Consider the following 17,848-nt stretch of genomic DNA (forward strand, 5'->3'; position numbering starts at 1 on the left):
ATTAATAGGCAGTGTCTAAAGAAGACCAGAGCATTTGAATAAACAAACAAATAATCAGTCCAATGGCAAGTGGAGATTTTTATATTTTCTAAGTATTCTTCTCAATTGAGAGAGTTGACTTGTGCAGTGCATGCACTGCATAATGACATTTTGGTCACTAAGTGTGAACATATGACAGTGGTCTCATAAGATCATAATACTGTATTTTTACTGTACCATTTTATGTTTACATATGTTTAGATACACAAGTATTTCCATTATGTTACAGTTGCCTACAGGATTCAGTATTCAGTACCGTGACATGCCTTATAGATTTGTAGCCTTGGGGCAATAGGCTATACCATATACTTACTTGTGTAGTAGGCTATACCATCTAGGTTTGTGTAAGTACACTCTGATGTTTGCACAATGATGAAATTGCCTAATGATACATTTTTTTAGAATGCATCCCTTTCATTAACTGACACAGGTCTGTATTTGTTTTTAATAAGAAATTATAGTACATGGTAAATTTTGCCTTTAACATTTTTTTGGAAATAAATGGCATTCCCAAAAAGCCTCCTGGGCTTGCAACTGTGCTATATTTCCATGTTAGCTACATCAAGATAATAACATTTGATCAACACAGTCTACTTGGAGTGACCAGATACTACTGGGTCTCTGTTGGTCACACTACTGTGGATATGAGACAACGAACAGATTTTGCCAGATGTTCCAATATAAACAGCTTCTCTGCTGTCAAAACCTAGAGTTGAAGTGCAGAAGAGGGATATTTCAACCTTCTTCATACTCCAGTAGAGAAGGAGTCATTATTATTTACCCAACTTTTCAAAGGTAAACATTAAATCAATTTAACAATTTAATTTTAAGAAGAGTGAATTTGAAATTGGGAAACAAATCTACCATTTACTTCCATGGTTTTTTTTTTCTGACATCTGTAAAACAAGGCTAATGATATCCACTTCACAAGACTCTTATACAACATTAAAAAATTTTCCTGAGAAATTCAATTGTACATAACAAAATACTGCAACTATGTAAATTAGTAAGATATTCGCCTAGTCTTTTTAAATTCTCGCTGAGGTTGTGCTTAGTTTGTGGTGTTTGGAAATTAACTTGAATATTAACTCACTCAGGTTAAAATTTGGCCTCTGGAGTAAAAAAAAACTGTATATTTGCACTCAATTATATCAAAAAACAAGCTTTAAGCCCAGCTGGTTCTGTCTGGGAAAGATGGCAGTGGCTGGGGCAGCATCCAAGGAGCCACTGGTGCAACGGTGCACCCAGCAGTTGGGGAAAACTTTCAGCCTGGATGTCAGCAAGGAGATCATGCACAGTGCTTCCAAAAAGATGAAACTTTAGATGGGCAGAAATCAAGGGACCAGCTAAAGCTGGGTAGGAGGAAAGGGAGAGACAGACAGGAAGTTCCTGTATTTGCTGAACCTGACACAACTGCAGAGGTAAAACACCTTTTAATTTGCCCAAGGCATGAGAGAACAGCAACTCCTTTAAGAGTAAGACAAAGTTTGTCAATTTACACACAAGAGAGGGACCCACAGGCTTGCAGTCTGCTCCCGGGTTGCCATCCTTGTGATTGCCTGGGCCAGAAGTACAAGCTCATCAGTAGCTGTCTGATCTGTGGGCCTGTTGTTTGTGAAAAAGAGGGTGCCAGCCCTTGCTTATTCTGTGTCACAACAGAGTACTGTGTCACAACAGTACTCATGAAGAACAGGATATTTTGCAGCATGAGTCAAATGAGAGCCAGAAACTGCTAAAGAAGCTTATGCCATTGATGGAGAATTCTGGAAAGGTGGACAACTCTGCCAAGGACTTTCTATGTCATCGAGAATTTCAAATTATGTCTGGTCTGGAGAAGGATATCAAGCACAAAGACAGGCTGTTAGAGTTGCACAGAGCTAGTTTTCAAAGGACCCAAGTCATTGATGCTGATCAGATTTTTTTGCCAGTGACTCTAACCAGTGGTTGTCCAAACTTGAGTGGGAAACCAAATGAGAAGCAAGAAGAGGAGCTGAGAGAACTTCGACATGCCTCTTGACTCTCTAAGAAGGTCACCATTGAGTTTACAGCAGGAAGATCCTGGAAGAAGAAAATCCATTAGCAGAATATCACAGCAGACTAGACGAGACAATACAGGCCATTGCTAAGGAAACCTTGAACGAGACACTGACCCCATTTTATATATCTCCTGAAGAGCCTTTGGGAGTTCTGGTAAATCTCAGCACATACCAGTCCCCTCCCCAGTGGGTTGACCATGCAGGTGCAGCCTCACAGAATAAGGCTTTCCATTCAGCAGGATTGGGACTGGAATTCAACTCATTTCAGTACTTCTTGTGAATCCAGGATCAAGACTTTCAGGGAGGTTTGACAGTGGCTCATGTCTCTCTATACATCAGGCCTGGGTTTCTCAGCTTGTTAGAGGGATTAGAAAATGATGGAGTGCAGATCCTGGTATATCTCCCACAGAGGACAACTTTGGATAGCAGTCGTAGCCAAAACCTCCCTCTGCCTTCAAGAAGTCTCAGAACTCCAGGTTACGTATCATCTTCTTCATGGGAAAGATGTGGAATTCCCCAGTGACTATCCATCAGGTTGTCTTTTGGGCTGTCTGGACCTAATTGCTTGTTTCAGAGGCAATTTAAGGAGCAGTTTCCAGACATCAGTGAAGAATCATGTTCTCCACTTGTTTTCATCTGCAAAAGTCCTCAGGAAATGGTTGTGAAGCTTCCTATTAAAGGAAACAAAAAAATCTGGAAACTGGATTGCAAGATCCATTAAGGAGCAAAGAAAGGGTAAATGAAGCAGAATAAAGATTTCTGACTCAGGAGAAAAGAAACCATACAGCACAGTGGAGTTTTGTACACTAAAATTGCCATCCACTAGTTTTTTGGAATTGAAGCAGTAGAAATCTAAAGGCTTGGCATTAGGCTTGAATCTCTCAGAATTTAAACTCTTATCAAAATCTATATATTTTTCTTAAGGAGTATAAGAAAATCTGTATATTTTTCTTATTTATGTAGTGGCTCAAAATCTTTGAATACATTATTTATTTATTTTTTATGTTTTTATTTTTATTTTTTGAGATGGAGTCTCGCACTGTTTGTTGCTCAGGCTGGAGTGCGGTGGCGCAATGTCTGCTCACTGCAACCTCCAGCTGCTGGGTTCACACCATTCTCCTGCCTCAGCCTCCTGAGTATCTGGGACTACAGATGCCTGCCACCACGCCAGGCTAATCTTTTGTATTTTTAGTAGAGACAGGGTTTCACCGTGTTAGCCAGAATGGTCTTGATCTCCTTACCTCATGATCTGCCTGCCTCAGCCTCTCAAAGTGCTGGGATTATAGATGTGAGCCACTGGGCCCAGCCTTAATACATTATTTATAAAAAAACTATTTGAAAAAAAGTTCAGGGTATTTCCTAGCAGGTTAGTGAGGCTACAATCTTGTGGGTTTCTAGATGAAAAATTTTCTCTCTCATCTTTCTTTTGACGTGGGAAAATACAAGTAAGATCATGGCAAAACATGAAAAGAGGAAGAGGAGTGTGCTGTATAAGACACTGGTTGAGAGCAAGAGGTATATAGTCAGATAGACCCAAATTTTAATATAACCTCGGTTACTCACTAAACTCATTGTTGTTTATAGATTAAATTAGGTAATACTTCTTTAAGACCTTTTCAAATCTGTGCTAAGATGATACCATCCTACAAATATCAGAAATACATGAAAAAATATTAATACTCAAATTGTCTTTCAGGTAGTAGGTGAATCCCCTTTTACTTATGCAAGGGAGATGCCTCAACTTTAAAGTGCAAGAAGTGGATCAAGCAGTAGAGAAATGGAAGATTATAGTGATGACTATTGTCATGAATCTTTGAAAGGGGTTGAGACACAGAATTAGAAGGGCAGAGTGTAGAATTTCTAAAATTTACCTTGAGATAATGTGAAAACAAAAAGATCATTAACAAACAATGAACACACACACACACACACACACACACACACATGACCCTTGAACAATGTAGAGGTTAGGGACACCAAGCTCCTGTGCAGTCAGAAATATGGGTATAACTTTTGATTTCCCCAGAACTTAGCTACTAATAGCTTACCATTGATTGGGAGCCTTACTGATAACATAAACAGTCCATTAACAAATATTTGTATGTTATATGTATTATATATTGCATTCTTACAATCAAGTAAGCTACAGAAAAGAAAATGTTATTAAGAAAATCATGAGGAAGAGAAAAAGAAAATGTATTTGCTATTCATTAAGTAGAACTGGATTATCATAAAGGTCTTTATTCTCATTGTCTTCATATTGAATGGGCTGAGGAAGAGGAGGAAAAGGAGGGGTTGGTCTTGCTGTCTCAGGGATGGCAGAGGCAGAAGAGCTGGAGGAGGTGGGAAGGGAGGCAGGAGGAGCAGTCACACTCAGTGTAACTTTTATAGGAAACTTTTGTGCAAGTGCATCAGTGCAGTTCAAATCCATGTTACTCAAAAGCCGACTGTATATACATAACTTTATAGAAATACACAATTTAATACAGCATTTACTCACTGTATAGGTTTACTCACTGTAAGTATGGCTTAGTGATTTCTAGGAATTTTATAAACTGTACAACCATAACAAAAATTCAGTTTTTTTTTTTTTTTTTTTTTTTTTTTTTGAGACAGTGTCTCACTCTGTTGTCCAGGCTGGAGTGCAGTGGCGTGTAACCTCTGCCTCCCAGGCAGGTTCAAGTGATTCTCCTGCCTCAGGCTCCCAAGCAACTGGGATTACAGGTGTGTGTCACCACGCCTGGCTAATTGTTGTATTTTCAGTTGAGGTGGGATTTCACCACGTTGGCCAAGCTGGTCTCCAACTCCTGACCTCAAGTGATCCACTGGCCTTGGTCTCCCAGAGTGCTGGGATTATATGTGTGAGCTACCACATCCAGCCAACGATTCAGTTTTAAAGTACTTCTATCATCAAAAAATTGTTAATATCTTAGTCCCTTTTGTAGTCAATCACCACTCCAAAATTAAGCTTCAGGCCACCAATATCTGCTTTCTGTCTCTATAGTTTTGTCTTTTTCAAAAATTTTATATAAGATAAGTGTTACACTATATATTTTTTGTACATGGCTTCTTTCACTTGGTGTAATTTTTTTAAGTTTATTCATATTGTAGATATATCAAAAGTTTATTCATTTTTATTGCTGTGTAGTATTTCATTGTATAGATATACCATATTTTATCTGTTCACCAAATGATGAACATTTATGTTATTTCCAATTTTTGTCTATTATTAATAGTGCCACTATGAATGTTCACATATAAGTATTTGTGTGGACATATGCCTTCTATTCTCTTGGATAGGTATCTAGGAGTAAAATTTGCTAGATTATATGGTGTCAGTTTATTTTCGGTTGCTATAACAGAATATCTGAGACTGGGCAATTTCTCAAAACAACAAGAGATTTATTTTGGCTTATGTTTATGAAGCTGGGAAATCCAAAATTGGGTGACCACATTTGGTTAGGTTTAGATGAGGGCCGTGTTCTGCATTGAACATGATGGAGAAGAGGAAGGATAAGTGGGCACATGTAAATGGGAAAAAGCAGTAGGGGCAGATTCACTTTAGAATAACCTGTTCTTGTGGTTACTAATCCTGTCCGTCAAATTCACTCAGTCCCTTGAGAATTAATCTAGTCTTGTAAGAGTTGTGTTAGTCCTTTTTTTTTTTCTTTTTTTTTTTTTCGAGACGGAGCCTCATTCTGTTGCCAGGCTGGAGTGCAGTGGCACGATCTTAGCTAACTGCAACCTCTGACTTCCTGGTTCAAACGATTCTCCTGCCTCAGCCTCCCGAGTAGCTGTGATTACAGGCATGCACCAGCACGCCCAGATAATTTTTGTATTTTTAGTAGAGATGGGGTTTCACCATATTGACCAGGACAGTCTCAATCTCCTGACATCGTGATCCGATCGCCTCAGCCTCCCGAAGTGCTGGGATTACAGGCCTAAGCCACCGTGCCCAGCCATATTAATCCTTCTTAATGACCTAATCACCTCTTAAAGACCCCACCTCCCAGCTCTACCACACTGGGGACCAAATTTCCAACACATGAATTCTGGACAACACACTTAAATCATAGCATATGGTAAATGTGATTAACTATTTAAGAAACTATCAAACTATTTTCTGAAGCATCTATGCCATTTAGTTTCCCATCAGCAATCGATGAGGGTTTCTGTTTTTCCACATCCTCATCAATGCTTGGTATTATCAGTCTGTTGGATTATAGCCATTCCAGTAGATGTGCAGTGCATTTCATTGTGGTTTTAATTTGCATTTCTCTAATGACTAATGATGTTGAGCATTTTTTCACGAGCTAATTAGTCACTTGAATGTCTTCTTTGTTAAAATATCTACTTAAATCTTAAACTATTTTTTCTCTTTGTATTATTGAGTTGCAAGAGTTCTTTATGTTTTCTGTATATATAAAACTCTTTTATAAGATATATAATTTGCACATAATCAAATCATATATCTGTAGCTTGTCTGTGACTTGTCTTTTTATTTTCTTAATGGTGTCTTTTGAAAAATAAGTTTTAGTTGTTGATATCATAGTTTATTATGTTTTTCTTTTATGGATCTTGCTTTTGGTGTCATGTCTAAGAAGTCTTTGCCTAACAAAAGATCATAAAGATTATAGTGTTAGCTCTTACATTTTTAGTTAACTTTTATCTAAGGTTTACATTTACATTTTTTAAAACATAAACATCCAACTGTTTCAACACCATTTGTTGGTAAGGCTACACTTTATTCATTGAATTATCTTGGTATCTTTGTTGAAAGTCAATTAGTCATAGAAGTAAGAGTTTATTTTTGATTGTCTGTTTAGTTTCATTGATTGTTATATCTCTTCATAGACCAATACAACACTATCTTGATTATTGTAGCTTTATGGAAAGTTTTAAAATCAGTTAGTGTAAGTCTTCCAACTTTGTTATTTTTAAAAATTGATTTGTTAATCTAGGTCCTTTGGATCTCCATATAATTCTTAGGATCAACTTGTCAATTTCTTCAATAAACTGGCAGGGCTCTCAGCCTTTTTCTTTTTCTCCTATGCTTTTAATAATTTCATTAAATGAATGCTGTTATGCTCAACATTACCAACCAGTCTCTGAGGCTGTATTCACTTTTCTCTCTATTCTTTAGAATAAATATCTATTAATTGATCATCAAGCTTATTGATTCTTGTTCTGTCATCTTCAATCTGCTGTTGAGCCTATCTTAGGCATTTTTCATTTTGGTTATTTCTTTATCAATTCTAGATTTCTAAAATTCGTCTTTTTAAAATAGTATGCATTTTTCTACTGAGAGTCCCTATTCACTGAGTCATTGTTGTGATAATGTTGTGCCCCTCAGAGTCAGCCTCTGTTGACCACTTTTTTCCCATGTGTGTGGGTCACATGTTTTTTGGATTGTCTAGTAATTTTTGGTTGAAAATTGGACATTTTATAGACTGTAATAGATAATATACCAACTCTGAGTTCTGATTTTTCTGCTTTTTTCATTTTTTTTTTTTTTTGTACCTTGTCTGGACTTAAAATACAAAATGTCTCCCCAAATGGGGAGCTGCTGATATCTCTAGTTAGCTTTTTATTCTTATTTTTGCTTTTTAAAAATATACTTTTTTTTATCCTAAATTACTAGACTAGGGGTCATCTCTGTGTCTGTGGTCAGCCAATGATTTGGGTAAAGGTTGCACTCAAATACCCCCAGTCCATGAGAGTTTTACCTTCTGAAAATCAATATGCATGTGGTTTGGGGATCATATTCGAAATCAGCTCTTTTTCAAGTCATTTTTTGTTTTAACTTCTAACTAGGCTCTCTCAGGTTTCCCCTGTGCATACCTGTAGTTTCCCAGCCAAACATGAGGAGTCAGAACATTTCCATAGCCTGTAAATGGTGCTCTCTTTTCCAGGATCTCCACATATAACTATCTGTCTGTGCACTTCTTACCCCAAATAAGACCATTATCTCAAACTAGTAAAGTTGTGGGCTTTCCTTGTTTTTCTTTATAATATTTGCTAAAGCTGCTGATTTTCTGCTCAACCTGCTTTGATCATCAAATGAGTCAGGGAGAAGAACATGGATGGAAATATCCTCAGGCAAGAACTTCACAAGCACCAATTGTTTTAACCAAGAGCTCTAGAAATTTTCTAGAATAAATGTTTCTCAATTTGTAGTCTGCTTTTCGGTCACTTCACAGATCCTTGATATGGTTATTTATGACAATTTTTGTCCTGTTGTTTTGTTTGTTTGTCTGTTTTTTTTTTTTTTTTTTTTTTTTTTGGAGACAAAGTCTCACTCTGTCACCAGGCTGGAGTACAGTGGCATGATCTCAGCTCACTGCAACCTCCACCTCCCTGGTTCAAGCAATTCTCCTGCTTCAGCTTCCCGAGTAACTGGGACTACAGGTGTGAACCACCACACCCAGCTAATTTTTATATTTTTAGTAGAGACAAAGAATTTTGTCCTGTTTTATACTTGCTTTATGAAGAGAAGATTTCTCTGACCTCATGCTACCATAGTTGGTAGTTTCCCCTAGACCTGAAGATATATTTTCAATTTATAAATATGTACTTTTAAAGATGTGCCTTCCACTTTCCTTCTTCTCTTTCTGCATATGAATATTTATTTAAGTGTATAAACATAGTTTTTAAAAGATCATCTATGGATTATCTACTCTGTGCATGATCCATAGTGACTCCATTCCTGATATTGCCTAGTTAGGTCTCTTGACTCAGACAAAAGAATTCTAACAAAAGTGCATCGCAGTTAAAGACAAGGAGTTTACTATGTATAAATTTATGTGTGTCTATAATTTAAGAGCAAGTGAAATTTATTTGATTTGTGTTATCTGTTATGTCATAATTCACCTTTTAATTGCCAGAAAGCTACTTTTTCTGCTTCACTTCTACTTGGAAAAGCGTTCTTGGGAAAGTGCACTCGATGAGGGTAACTTAGGAAAATTTGATACCCAAAAAATACGTTTTTAAGCACTGTTCAAAAGCCATTTCCTGGTATGTGTACAGCACCATTATCACCTTCTCTCATTTCTATATAAAGTGATGATTTTCATGTAGGACATTTGGAGCAAATATTAAGAAAAAACCTTTGGGAGGCCGAGGTGGTCGGATCACAAGGTCAGGAGATCGAGACCATCCTGGCTAACATGGTGAAACCCCGTCTCTACTAAAAATACAAAATATTAGCCAGGCATAGTGGTGGTCACTTGTAGTCCCAGTTACTCAGGAGGCTGAGGCTGGAGAATGGCGTGAACCTGGGAGGTGGAGTTTGCAGTGAGGTAAGATCACACCACTGCAAGTCAGCCTGGGCGATAGAGTGAGACTTGGTCTCAAAAAAAACCAAAAAAACAGTTCACATTTGCTCAAAGTAGTGTCAAAAAATTACTACTTTTTTCATCAGTTAAAACTGTAAAAATTAAAAAATATAAAAGTAAAAATAAATATGTAAAATATAAAAAATATAAAATGTTGATGATGTCATGGTACATATAGTCTCAAATATTGCCAGTAGCAGGAATTTTGGTTTTAAAAGCCTATTTAGGTATGCCAACACATTGGATAAACTAAAATTAATAAACACATTTCTAGAAAAATGCAACCTGTCAAGACTGAATCATGAAGAGATAAAAAATCTGAATAGAACTATAACCAACAAGATCATTAAATTAGTAATGAAAACCTTCCAGTAAACAAAAACCCAGGACCAGATAGCTTCACTGGAAAAGTTTACCAAACAATTAAAGGATAATTAACACCACTCCTCAAACCTCCAAAAAATGAAAGAGTGGGAGTAAACACTTCCAAACTTATTCAATGAGCCCAGCGTTACCCTGATACCAAAAACAGACAGAAATACTTCCAGATAAGGAAACTGTAGACCAATATCTTTGATGGATATAGATGCAAAAACCTCAACAAAATCTTAGCAAACCAAATGTAACAACACATGAAAAGGATTATACATCATGATTAAGGGGGATTTATCTTGAATTAATGCAAGGATAGTTCAAAATATGAAAATGAATCAATATGATATACCACATTAACAGAATAACAGACAAAGACCGTATGATTATCTCAGTTGATGCAGAAAAATCATTTGACAAAATTCAACATGCTTTCATGATAAAAACACTTAACAAAATGAGCACAGAACGAAATTACCTAAGTGTAATAAAGGCCATATATGAAAAGCCTACAGCTAACTTCATACTTAATGGTGAATAATTGAAACCTTTCCTTCTAAGCTCAGAAACAAGTCAAAAGTGTCCACTCTCACCACTTTTATTCAACATATTACTGGAAGTCTTAGCCAGATCAGTTGATTAAGAAAAAATAATAAAGGCATACAAATTGTAAAGGAAAAAGTAAAACTATCGCTGTTCACAGATAACATGATCTTATAAATAGAAACCCTAAAGATTCTATAAAATAACTGTTAAAAGTAATAAACGAGGTCGGGCATGGTGGCTCACGCCTGTAATTCCAGCACTTTGAGAGGCCAAGGTGGGCGGATCATGAGGTCAGGAGATCGAGACCATTCTGGCTAACATGGTGAAACTCCGTCTCTACTAAAAATGCAAAAAAAATTAGCTGGACTTGGTGGTGGGTGCCTGTAGTCCCAGCTACTCAGGAGGCTGAGGCAGGAGAATGGCATCAACCCAGGAGGCAGAGCTTGCAGTGAGCCCAGATCAGGCCACTGCATTCCAGCTTGGGTGACAGAGCAAGACTTCATCTAAAAAAAAAAAAAAAAAAAAAATCAGCAAAGTAGCAGCATATGAAATCAGCATGCAGATATCAGGTGTGTTTTTGTACACTAACAATGAATAATCAGTAAAGGAGTTTAGGAAAACAATCCTATTTACCACAGCATCAAAAATAATAAAATACTTATAACTGAACTTAACCAAAGAAGTGAAAGATGTATACATGGAAATTTCATTTATAACAGCATCAAAAATAAAAAAATACTTATAATTGAACTTAACCAAAGAAGTGAAAGATGTATACATGGAAAACTACAAAACATTGCTGAAAGAAATTTGAAAAAACATAAGTAAATGAAAAATATATTTTGTGTTCATTAATTGAAATAATTAATATTGTTAAAATGTTTATACTACCAAAAGTAATTTACAGATTCTGTGTAATTCCTATCGAAATGCCAGTGAAGTTTTTTTTTTTTACAGAAGTAGAAAAAAATCCTAAAATTTACATGGAATTTTAAAGAACTTTAAGTAGCCAAAACAAGTTTACAAAGAAAAACAAAGCTACAGGTCTCATACTTCCTGATTTCAAAATATATTACAAAGCTACAGTAATAAAAAGTATGGTATTGGCATAAAGACAGATATACAGACCAATGGAACAGAATAGAGAGTTCATAAATAAGCCCTTGGATATATGATCAAATAATCTTCAACAGGGGGATCAAGGTTACACAGTGGGAAAAAGTCTCTTCTACAAATGCTGTTAGGAAAACTGAAAAATCCACATGCAAAGCATAAAGTTGGCTGTTCTCCTTACAACATACAAAAATTAACTCAAAATAGATACGTGACCTACAGGTAAGACATAAAACTATAAAACTCCTAGAAGAAAACATAGGCGAAAACTTCATGACTTTGGATTTTCATTGATTTGTTGCATATAAGATCCACAGACAGTGTAAGCAAGAATAGATAAATAAGACTATATCAAACTGAAAAAGTCTGCACAAGAAAGGAAGAAACCAAGAGAGTGAAAAGACAACATATGGAATGGGAAAAATATTTGCAAACCGTATATCTGATAAGGAGTTAATATTCAGAAAATATAAAGAACTCCTACAACTCAACAACAAAAATGAAGCAATACAATTTACAAATAGGCAAAGGACTTGAATAAAGATTTCTCCAAATCAGCTTATAGCTGATCTTTATAAGATGTCCAAAAACAGATCTTCCAGACAGAAAATCAACAAAGAAAAATTGGACTTAATCTGCACTATGGACCAAATGGACCTAATAGATATTTATAGAACATTTCATCCAAGAGCTGCAGAATACACATTCTTTTCCTCAGCACGCGGATTATACTCAAAGATAGACCATATGTTAGGTCACAAAACAAGTCTTAAAACATTGAAAAATTGAAATAATGTCAAGCATCTTCTCTGACCACAATGGAATAAAACTAGAAATTAGTAAGAAGAGAAATTTTAGAAACTATACGAATGCATGGAAATTAAACAATATGCTCCTAGATGACCAGTAGATCAATGAAGGATTTAAGAATAAAATTGAAAAATTTCCTGAAACAAATGATAATGGAAATAAAATATACCAAAACTTATGGGATACAACAAAAGCAGCACTAAAAGGGAAGTTTATAGCTATAAATGCATACATCAAAAAAGAGGAAAAACTTCAAATAAACAATCTTATAATGTATCTTAACTAGAAAAGCAAAAGCAAACAAAACCCAAAATTAGTAGTAAAAAAAAAAATAGGAAAGAGCAAGCAAAAATAAATGAAATTGAAAAATATATATACAAAAGATCTATGAAACAAAAAGTTGGTTTTTTGGAAAGTTAAACAAAATTGACAAGCCTTTAGCTTATGAAAAAAAAAAAAAAAAGAGAGAGAGAGAGAGAAGACCCAAATAACTAAAATCAGAGGTGTAAAAGGAGGCATTATAACTGATAATGCAGAAATTTGAAGGATCATTAGTGGCTATTATGAGAAACTATACATCAATAAACTGAAAAATCTAGAAGAAATGGACAAATGCCTAGACACATACAACCTTCTAAGATTGAACCAGGAAGAAATTCAAAACCTGAATAGACCAATAACAAGTAAGGAGACTGATGCCATAATAAAAAGTCTTCTAGTAAAGAAAAGTCCAGAACCTTATGACTTCACTACTAAATTCTAGCAAACATTTTAAAAAGAATTAATAGTACTCTAAGTATGCCAAAAAGTAGAGCAGAAAAGAAAACTTCTAAACTCATTCTATAAGACCAATATTACCCTGATACCAAAATCAGACAAAGACGCATCAAAAAAAGAAAACTATAGGTCAGTATCTCTGATGAATACTGATGCAAAAATTCTCAACAAAATACTAGCAAACCAGATTTAACAATACATTAGAAAGATCATTCATTATGAAAAAGTGGGATTTATCCCTGGGATGCAAGCATGGTTCAACACATGCAAATCGATCAAATGATAGATTATATCAACAGAATGAAGGATAAAAACTATATGATCATTTCAATTGATAATGACGAAGCATTTGATAAAATTCAACATCCTTCATGATAAAAAAAAAATAAAACCCACAACAGGTTGGGCGCAGTGGTTCATGCCTGTAATCCCAGCACTTCGGGAGGCCGAGGCGGGTGGACCACAAGGTCAGGACGTCGAGACCATTCTGGCTAACAGAGTGAAATCCCGTCTCTACTAAAAATACAAAAAATTAGCCAGGCGTGGTGGTGGGCGCCTGTAGTCCCAGGTACTTGGGAGGCTGAGGCAGGAGAATGGTGTGAACCTGGGGGGGCGGAGCTTGCAGTGAGCCGAGATCACGCCACTACACTCCAGCCTGGGCAACAGAGTGAGACTCTGTCAAAAACAAACAAACAAACAAACAAACAAACAAACAAACAAAAACAAACAAAACTGGTTATAGAGGGAACGTACCTCAGCATAAAAAAGCCATGTATGATAGACCCATAGATAGTATCATACCGAATGGGGAAAAGCTGGAAGCCTTTCCTGTAAGATCTACAACATGACAAGGATGCCCACTGTCACCTCTGTTATTCATCATAGTACTTGAAGTCCTAGCTAGAGCAATCAGACAAGAGAAAGACAAAGGGCATCCAAATTGAAAAGAAATAAGTCAAACCATCCTTGCTTGTTGATGATATGAACTTCCACTTGGAAAAGACTAAAGACTCCACAAAAAAACTATCAGAACTGATAAACAAATTCAGTAAAGTTAAAGGATACACAATTAACATACAAAAATCAGTAGCATTTTCATATGCCAAAAGTGAACAATGTGAAAAATAAATCAAAAAGGCACTACCTAGAAAGTAACTTAACCAAAGAAGTGAAAGATCTCTGTATTGTAAACTACAAAACACTGATGAAGGAAATTGAAGAGGACACCACAGAATGGAAAAATATTCCATGTTCATGGATTGGAAAAGTCAACATTGTTAGAATGCCCAAAGTATTAATAATCTACGTATTTAATGCAATCTCTATCAAAATACAAATGACATTCTTCACAGAAATAGAAAAAAATCCTAAAATATATATGGAACCACAAAAGACCCAGAATAGCCAAAGCAAAAAAGAACAAAACTGGAGGCATCACATTACCTGACTTCAAATTATACTATAGGGCTATAATAACCAAAACGGCATGATACTGGCATAAAAACAGACATATAGACAAATAGAACAGAATAGGGAACCCAGAAACAAATCCACATAACTACAGTGAACTCATTTTTGCCAAGGTATGAAGAACATACACTGCAGAAAAGAAAGTCTCTTCAATAAATTGTTTTGGGAAAACTAGATGTCTAGATGCAAAAGAATGAAACTAGACCCCTATCTTTTGCTATGTATAAAAAATCAAATCAAAATGGATTAAAGACTTAAATCTAAGACCTAAAACTGTGAAACTACTACAAGAAAACATTGGAGAAAATCTCCTGGATACTGGTCTGGGCAAAGACTTCTTGAGCAATACCCCATAAGCACAGGCAACTGAAGCAAAAATGAACAAATGGGATCACATCACGTTAAAAAGTTTCTGTACAGCAAAGTATAGAGTCAACAAAGTGAAGAGGGAACCCACAGAATGGGAGAAGATATTTGCAAACTACCCTACCCACAAGGGATTAATAACCAGAATATATAAGGAGCTCAAACAACTCTACAGGAAAACAAATCTAATTATTCCAATTAAAAATGGGCAAAAGATCTGTATAGACATTGGTCAAAAGAACACATACAAATGGCAAACAGGCACATGAAATGATGCTCAACAACACTGATCATCAGAGAAGTGCAAAACAAAACTACAATGAGATATCATCTCACTCCAGTTAAAATGACTTATATTCAAAAACCAGGCAATGACAAATGCTGCAGAGGACATAGAGAAAAAGGGAACATTTCAAAAAAAAAAAAAAAAAAAGAAAAGAAAGAAAGGGAACACTTGTACACTTGTTGGCGGGAATTTAAATTAGCATAATCACTATGGAGAACAGTTTGGAGGTTTCTCAAAAAACTCAAAATTGAGTTACTGTATGATCCAGCAATCCCACTGCTGGGTAAATACCCAAAGGAAGGAAATCAGTATATGGAACAGATATCTGTATTACTATGTTTGTTGCAACAATGTTTACAATAACTAAGGTTTGGAAGCAACCTAAGTGTCCATCGACAGATGAATGGATAAAGAAAATGTGGTACATAAGCACAATGGAGTAGTAATCAGCCATAAAAAAGAATGAGATCCAGTCATTTGCAACAACATGGTTTGAACTGGAGACCATCATGTTAAGTGAAATAAGCTAGGCAACAGAAAGACAAACATCACATGTTCCTACTTATTTGTGGGTCTAAAAATAAAATCAAGTGGACTCATGGACATAAAGCGTAGAAGGATAGTTACCAGAGGTTGGGAAGGACAGTGGAGATCTGGGGAGAGGTGAAGATAGTTAATGGGCACAAAAAATATAGAAAGAATGAGTAAGACCAACTATTTAATAGCACAATAGGGTGACTCTAGTCAATAATAACTCAATTGTATACTTAAAAATAAAGAATGTAATTGGATTGTTTGTAACTCAAAAGATAAATGCCTAAAGGAATGGATACCCCATTCTCCATGATGTACTTATTTCACATTGCATGCCTGTATCAAAACCTCTCATGTATCCCATAGATATATACACCTACTATGCACCCATAAACACTTAAAAACAATAATTTAAAATTTTGAAAAAGATGTCCAACAAGAAGATGAAAAAATGCTTAACATTATTAATCACCAGAGAAATGCAACTCAAAACCACAGTGAGATATCACTTCACACCTGTTACAAGGTTACTATCAAACAAATGGTTAATGACAAGTGTTACAGAGGATATGAAGAAATTGGAATCCTTGTGCATTGTTAGTGAAAATGTAAAATAGTAGAGCTGCAATGGGAAACAATATGGAGGTTTCTTGAAAAATTAAAAATCATCGTATCATATGATCAAACAATCCCACTTCTAAATCTATAGCCAAAAGGATTGAAAACAGGATCTGGAAGTGATATTTGCACACCGTGTACATTGCACCTTTATTCTCAATATCCAAGAGGTGAAAGCAAACTAATGACATCAATGACAGATGAATGGATAAAGTGAATGTATTATATACATGCAATGGGATATTATTCAGCTTTTAAAAAGTTCTGTCATATGCTATAACATGAATGAACCTTTAGAACATTATAAGTGATATACACCAGTCATAAAAAGATAAATAGTGCATAATTCCACTTAAATGAGGTATCTAAAATATTCAAATTGTTAGAAGCAGAAAGTAAAATGGTAGTTGCCAGGGGCTGTTGGTAGGGAGAAAGGGGAAACTGTTTAACTGATAAAGAATTTTACTTTTGCAAGATAAAATGTTCTAGAGATCTGTTGTATGACAATGTACATACAGTTCTCACAGTGATGATCCAAGAAAGATCCCTTTATGGCACTAGCAGAAAGAGGGAAAGAGAGTCTATTCTAAAACATACCCAGAGCATTCTTCATACCAAAGGCTTGCTCTCCAGGTGAGAGGAATTTTCTAGAGCACAATTTTGAAATTTTATCCCAAATAAGGAAGTTTTCCTCACACCTATCCCTGCTTGTCCAACTTGTGACCTGTGGGCCACATGCGGCACAGGACAGCTTTGAATGCAGCCCAACACCAATTTACAAACTTTCTTTAAACATTATGAGATATTTTTGTGATCTTTTTCAGCTCATCAGTTATCGTTAGTGTTAGTATATTTTATGTGGGGCTCAAAACAATTCTTCTTCCAATGTGGCCCAGGGAAGCCAAAATATTGGACACCCCTCATCTAAGATAAAAAACAAATCTTAAAACAACAACAACAAAATATGATGTGGTCAACAAGGGGCATTGCTTCAAGGACATGGATTGGGAACATTGCATCCAGAGAAGAAAGAGGTTGATGTGAGGGAAGCTATAGCACTGGAGGAGGGACAGAAATACTTGTGAAGGCCACAGCACTGGGTCACAAGCCCACTAAAAGATTGAGTCTTTATGAGAAACTTACAGAACTTTCCTCTTCCCCCACACCCTGCAATAACAGATAGATAACATAAGCAGACAGATGGAAATTATAAGAAAGAATCAAAGGGAAATGCAACATATGACCAAGGAGCAAATAAATAAGCTTGAAGATAGGTTAACAGAAACTTCTCAGACTGAAATGCAAGGAGAAGAAATAAGGGAAAAACAAAACAAAACAGAAAAAATAGAACCTTCAAGAACTGTGGGACACTATCAAAAGGTGCAGCATAAGTACAATTGTAATATATGAAAGAGAACAAAGTGAGAATGAAACAGAAGAAATATCTGAAGTAAAAATGGCAGAGAACTTTCAGAAATTAATGACAGACACCAAACCGCAACTCACTGAAAGAACTCCCAGTGGTCAAATATACAATAATTTGAGCA

The 17,848-nt window shown here is 35.8% G+C and overlaps 1 long non-coding RNA gene and 1 pseudogene across 7 annotated transcripts in view; both read left to right on the forward strand.

Moving 5' to 3' along the window:
- The window catches only part of LOC105465733 (uncharacterized), a 266,792-nt gene that overhangs the window by 51,875 nt on the left and 197,069 nt on the right, over positions 1-17,848 (forward strand). The gene's annotated exons all lie outside the window — the stretch shown is intronic.
- On the forward strand, positions 552-2,910 carry LOC105465793 (activating signal cointegrator 1 pseudogene; annotated as a pseudogene).

This window comes from Macaca nemestrina, chromosome 5 (assembly GCF_043159975.1).
Source record: "Macaca nemestrina isolate mMacNem1 chromosome 5, mMacNem.hap1, whole genome shotgun sequence".
NCBI classification, from domain to species: domain Eukaryota; kingdom Metazoa; phylum Chordata; class Mammalia; order Primates; family Cercopithecidae; genus Macaca; species Macaca nemestrina.